The following is a 6,000-nucleotide window of genomic DNA, read 5'->3' on the forward strand; positions in this document are numbered from 1 at the left end:
TATTCACCAAGAGACCGAAAACTTTCAAAGAATTACATTCTCCCATTATTCCCTCGACTTCACAGCCTAGTACTAGCCACCTAGTGCTACCCACCTAGTGCCCAAACTGCCTCCCGCCCTTTTCCAAAGAAAATTTCTTCCACAGAAGGAAGACTGGAATATTTTCCCTGTGGCCCGCGGGACTCGCTGTTCCAGAGAACGGCGTGGGGGGAGCTCAGGTTATCGCACTGGAAATCTGCAAATCTGGTAGATCTTGGTAAAAATGAAAGTTCTGATTCAGGAGGACCGGGGTGGGCCTGAGATTCTGCGTTTCTTGAAAGCTAGGTGACTCCCATGCTGCAGATCCCTGACTACGCTTGGAGTACCAAGGCTCTGAAGCCTGTAGTCACTTTTCGGACCAGAAGTTGTGGTCATCTGGTGACAGAATAGATTTCTTTTGCTTTATTCGGGACACAGAAGAAGAGGCTTTTCGATAACGTTTTAATAAAAATATTAAAAGCAGACAAAATTTTAAATTAAAGATTACCTTTAAGTCCAGATATTTCCTATATCAGAGAAAGAGAACACAGACCTGAACATGCCTTACTTAATTGGAACGTACTATTGAGAGGCTGTTAAATCATTCTCCTTCCCATGCCAAGATAAAGGGGTTACCTGCTGGTATCAGAAAGTCTCCTGCAGACCTCCTGCCGTCCCGGTCCAGGTCTTCTTTCCGAAGGTCGCAGGTGGGCTCCCAGGTCCTGGGGTGGGCGCTGGCTGTGACCTCGTCCATCCCGTCCTCCACGCCGGCTCCTGAGACTGGGCTTCGGGTCTCGGCGCCGGGACCGGGGTGGCGTGGACTGCTCAGAGGAGAACACATGCACATTTCCACAACAACAGGCAGCGCTGGGCCTGAATCTACGCCGAGAAAGCACACGTTGAGCTCACGACACTGGCCCACAGAGACCAGAGCCTTGGCTGGCACGTGGCGCACCTCAGGGCTCTGCGGGGGGACGATGGCTAGGGTGTGTGTGTTGGGGGGAGGGGAGCGGGGGCTGGGGGGGTTCCTTGAGACCTGGGTCCCTCTGGGGCCTACAGGGACACTTTTGGGCTTGCCAGTACAGGGAGCCACCTGCCCCAGGGGATGATGAATAGGGGTCCCCTCTCAGGAGGGAGGCCCAGGCACCTTGAGTAGCCCCTAATATGGGGCCAGTAGGCTGCCAGGTCTGGCCTCCCCCTGCCTCCAAGCCTGGGGGCCCCGGGACCTGCTGAGCCTACTGGCCCGAGGTGGACCCCGGAGAGCTCATCTCTGCAGCCCCGTCCTCAATTCCTGGCTCTTCTGGGATGGGCTTGAGCCCCTCCTCGGGGCTCTCCTCGGCCTCCTGGCCTCCTGCCTGGGCGAGGCCCTCTGGCTCCCAGCCAGGACCTCCTGGGGCCACCGAGGAAGCACTGCCCATCCGGCCAGGCATGGGGACTCTGGGGGCATCTGAGGGTCCTGCCTGACCTAGGCCCGCAGGGGCGGCAGCACTTCTGTCTTCCTGAGTGGCCGCGGATGCCTTGCTGGTCTCCCCAGGGCCAGGGGCTGCCCTGGCGGCACCATGGTCTTCAGGGCCCGCCTCACCAGCCTTGGCAGTGCCGGCAACTGCCCCACTGGCCTCCTCACGTGCCGGGTGGCCCTCGGCGCTGCCTTCCTTGGAACGGGCGGCCTGGGCGGTGGTATCTTCACCGGCCGGGGAGGCCTTGGTGCCATGTGCAGTGGTGCCTGCGGTGATGGCCTCATGGGCCACGGCGGCCTGGGCGGCTGCTGCCAGGACTCCAACGTCCACACGGGCCTCTTCCTGCCCTGGGAAGTGCTCCCTGCTAGCCGGGTCGGCCTCCCGGGCCTCGGTCTTCTGGATGAGCCGCAGCATCCCCGCAAAGCAGGGAGGCCTCCTCATCAGCCGCATCGTCCTCAGCGTGTCCCGGAGCGTGTCGTTCAGCCAGGCCTGGATCAGCACCTCAGTTTCTGTAACAGGAGAATGGGAGTAATAATAGTACGTGCCTCAGGGTCATTGTAAGAATAGGATGAGATAGTATTTATAAAACAGTGCCTGGTACATAGCAAACAATCATCAAATAGTAGCTTTTGTTATCAGTTCATTATTTTTTAAAATAAATTTATTTATTTATTTTTGGCTGCGTTGGGTCTTCGTTGTTGCGCGCGGGCTTTTGCAGGAAGCAAGGGCTACTCTTCATTGCGGTGTGCGGGCTTCTCATTGTGGTGGCTTCTCTTGTTGCAGAGCACGGGCTCTAGGCATGAGGGCTTCAGTAGTTGTGGCGCACGGGCTCTAGAGCACAGGCTCAGTAGTTGTGGCACAGGGGCTTAGTTGCTCCACGGCATGTGGGATCTTCCCTGACCAGGGCTCGAGCCCGTGTCCCCTGCATTGGCAGGTGGATTCTTAACCACTGCACCACCAGGGAAGCCCCTCAGTTCATTATTAAGATGGATGTGAAAGACTAGGGAACAAATTTTAATCCCTTAACCACCAGACTGGAACACAGATGTATTCATTTATTTAAGAAATATTTTTGAGCACCTATTATATGCCAGACATGCTTTTTGGTTTTACTGGGAAAAATAGTGTCTGTGACCTTAAGAGCTAAACCTGACATTAAGAACTCAAGGAATCTGTAAACTTGGATGGGGGAAAATTCATATTTATTTTTACTCAAGCAACTAAAATATAGCATTTCCTTCAATTATGAATGTGGACAGCAAACCACAGTACTATTAGCAGTACATGTTACTTCATCACCAAGAAAAATAAATATTTCTGTATCCCATTATAGTTACTGCAGATATCTAGAAATATTTACTAAAAATGGCATTACCTCAAAATTTTACAGTTGGTTGATGAGTTTCAGACACTGTTATATTATGTGTTAATGAAGCACCTATATCACTATAAAATATAATTATGAGCACGCTTTATGTCCTTAAGCATATTTATAATAGCTGCTTTAAAAATACCGTCTGTGAATTATGATATCAGGGTCAGTTTCCCTTGAATGTCTTTTTTCTTGAGTGTCATCACATTTTCCTGTTTCGTCTAGTAATTAAGCAGCATATCCTGGACATTGTCAATAATGTGTTCCAGTGGCTCTGGCTTCTTGCTTTCTGTTATATTTCTCCAAAGAGGTGTTATTGTTGCTGCTGCTGCATTAGTAGCCAGTTAACTTAGCTAAACTCAGACTCCAGACTCTGTCTCCCCTGTGTTGAACGTCATCTGAAATCTCTGCTCAGTTATTTTCTTAGAGTCTGCCCTGTACATACACATCCCAGCGTCACCAGAGATTTGAGCAGAGTTTATATGCCAAATTTGGGTTCCGTGCCTCTGGTTCTTTCCTGTCCAGGATTTTCCTTCTCACTTTCCCTCCACTGTGGTCACCCTGAACTGTGTCCTCTGGGTCTCTGAAGTTTTAGCCACCCAGCATGACATCCTCTGCAGCCTGCCCTCACATGTAAACAAATATGCAAGCGGGAATATCAAATTCTACAAATTATTTAAGGAAGAAATAATGTCAATACTACACAGACTCTTCCATAGACGTGAGGAGGAAAGAATACTTCCAACTCATTCAATGAGGCCAGCACTAGCTTTATATCAAAGCCATTCAAAGACATCATATAAAAGAAAATTACAGACTGATGTGTTTCATGAACATACATGCAAAAATTCTAGACAAAATTTTAGCAAATGGAGTTCAACAAGATACAAAAATGATAACATATTATGACTAAGTAGTCTATAATGAGAATACAAGTTTAGTTTAAACATTTGAAATTTTATCAACGTAACTCAGCATATTAACAAAAATAAAAATAATATGACATATCTCTTAGTCTATTCAGGCTGGTATAACAAAATACCACACACTGTGTGGCTTATAAACAACAGAAATTCATTTCTCACAGTTCTGGAGGCTGGAAGTCCAAGATCAAGGTGCCAACATGGTTGTACCCTGGTGAGGGCTCACTTCCTAGTTAATAGCCAGCAACTTCTTGCTAGGTCCTCACATGCCAAAGGAGCAAGGCATCTCTGGAGCCTGTTTTATAAGGGCATTGATCCCATTGGGACCTAAATACTTCCCAAAAGCCCCACCTCCTAATACCATCACCTTTGGGAGTTAAGATTTCAGCATATGATTTTGGGGGGGGGCGGGGGGATACATTCTGACTACAGCAATATTCTCAATAGATGCAGAAAAAACATTTGACAGAATCCAACATCCAGTCATGATAAAATAAAATAAAAAAACTCCCAGTAAACTAGGAATAGAAGGGAACTTCCTCAACCTGATAACTGACATCTATAAAAAACCTACAGCTAACATCGTCCTTAGTGGTGAAAGACTGAGTGCTTTCCGCCTAAAATCAGAATGAAGACAGGGAAGCCCCACTCTTACACTTTCTATTCAACATTGTATTGGAGGTTCAAGCCTGGGAAATTAGGCAAGGAAAAGAAGTAAACAGCATCCAGACTGGAAAGGAAGAAGTAAACTGTCTTTGTTCACACATGACAAGATTATCTATTTAGAAAATGCAATGGAATCTACAGAAAAGTTGCTAGAACTAATATGGGAGTTTAGCAGGCTGCAGGATATAAGATCAATATACAAAAATCAATTGTATTCCTATATGCTAGCAATGATCAATCAGAAATTAAAAATTTTAAAACAATACCACTCACAACAGCATCAAAAATGTGCAGTACTTAGGAGCAAATCTGACAAAAGATATGAAAGAACAGCGCATTGAAAAATACCAAATATTGGTGAGAGAAACTATAGACCAAAATAAACGGAGAGAGACCTAGTTTATGGCTCAAAGAACTCAACATTGGTGAAAAGATGTCAATTCTCTCCAAATTGATCTACAGAATTTAAACCAGTACCGATCAAAATCCCCAAATCCCATTTTTGGGAAAGCAAAAAAACCTAGACTAGTTAAAACAACACTGAGAACAAAGTTATAGAACTTACACTATCTGATTCCAAAGATTATTACAAAACACTAATCAAAACTTCATGTTATTGGTATAAAGATAGAAAATACATCAATAGAACAGTATAGACAGCCCTGAATCCACAAATTTCTGGAAAACTGATCTTTGATATAGGCAAAAAATTACAGTAGAGATAGTCTTTTCAACTAATGATGATGAAATAATTGGATATCCACATGCACAAAAATGAACTTTGACCCATATCTCACAAAACACACAAAAATTGACTCAAAATGGATCAGAAACCTAAGTAAATATAAAACCTAGAACCATACAACTTTTAAAAGAAAACAAGATCTTTGTGACCTTGGGCTAGACAAAGATGTCTTAGATATGACACCAAAATCACAATCCATAAAAGAGCAGATTGATACATTTAACTTCATCAAAATTTAGAATTTGTGCTCTTCAAAGGACAAGCTACAGACCGGGATAAGATGTTTGCAAAGCATATACCTGACAAAAGACTTGTATTCCGAATATATAAAGAGCGTTTGCAACTTAATAAGACAAACAACCTGATAATAACACTGTAAAATGGGCAAAAGGTTTAAGTAGACACTTCACCAAAGAAGAGTAACAGACGGCTGACATCAATATCACTAGTCAGGGAAGTTCAGAGTAAAATCATAATGAGATTACACTACATACCTATGAGCATGGCTAAAATTAAGACTGGCTATACCAAGTATTGACAAGGATAGGAAACAACTGGAGCTCTCCTACACTGTTGGTGGGAATGTAAAATGGTACAACCATTTTGGAAAACGATTTTGTAGGTTTTTTTTGAAAGTTAAACATACCTCTACTATATTATCTAGCCATACCACTCCTTGGTATTTACCCAAGGTAAAAGGAAATGTATGTCCATATAAAGGTTTGTACACAAATGTTCATAGAAGCTTTATTTATAGTTGCCCCAAACTGGAAACTACCCAAATGTCCATCAACCAATGAATGAATAAACCCATTATGG

The sequence above is a fragment of the Phocoena phocoena genome, chromosome X (assembly GCF_963924675.1).
Source record: "Phocoena phocoena chromosome X, mPhoPho1.1, whole genome shotgun sequence".
Classification (NCBI taxonomy): domain Eukaryota; kingdom Metazoa; phylum Chordata; class Mammalia; order Artiodactyla; family Phocoenidae; genus Phocoena; species Phocoena phocoena.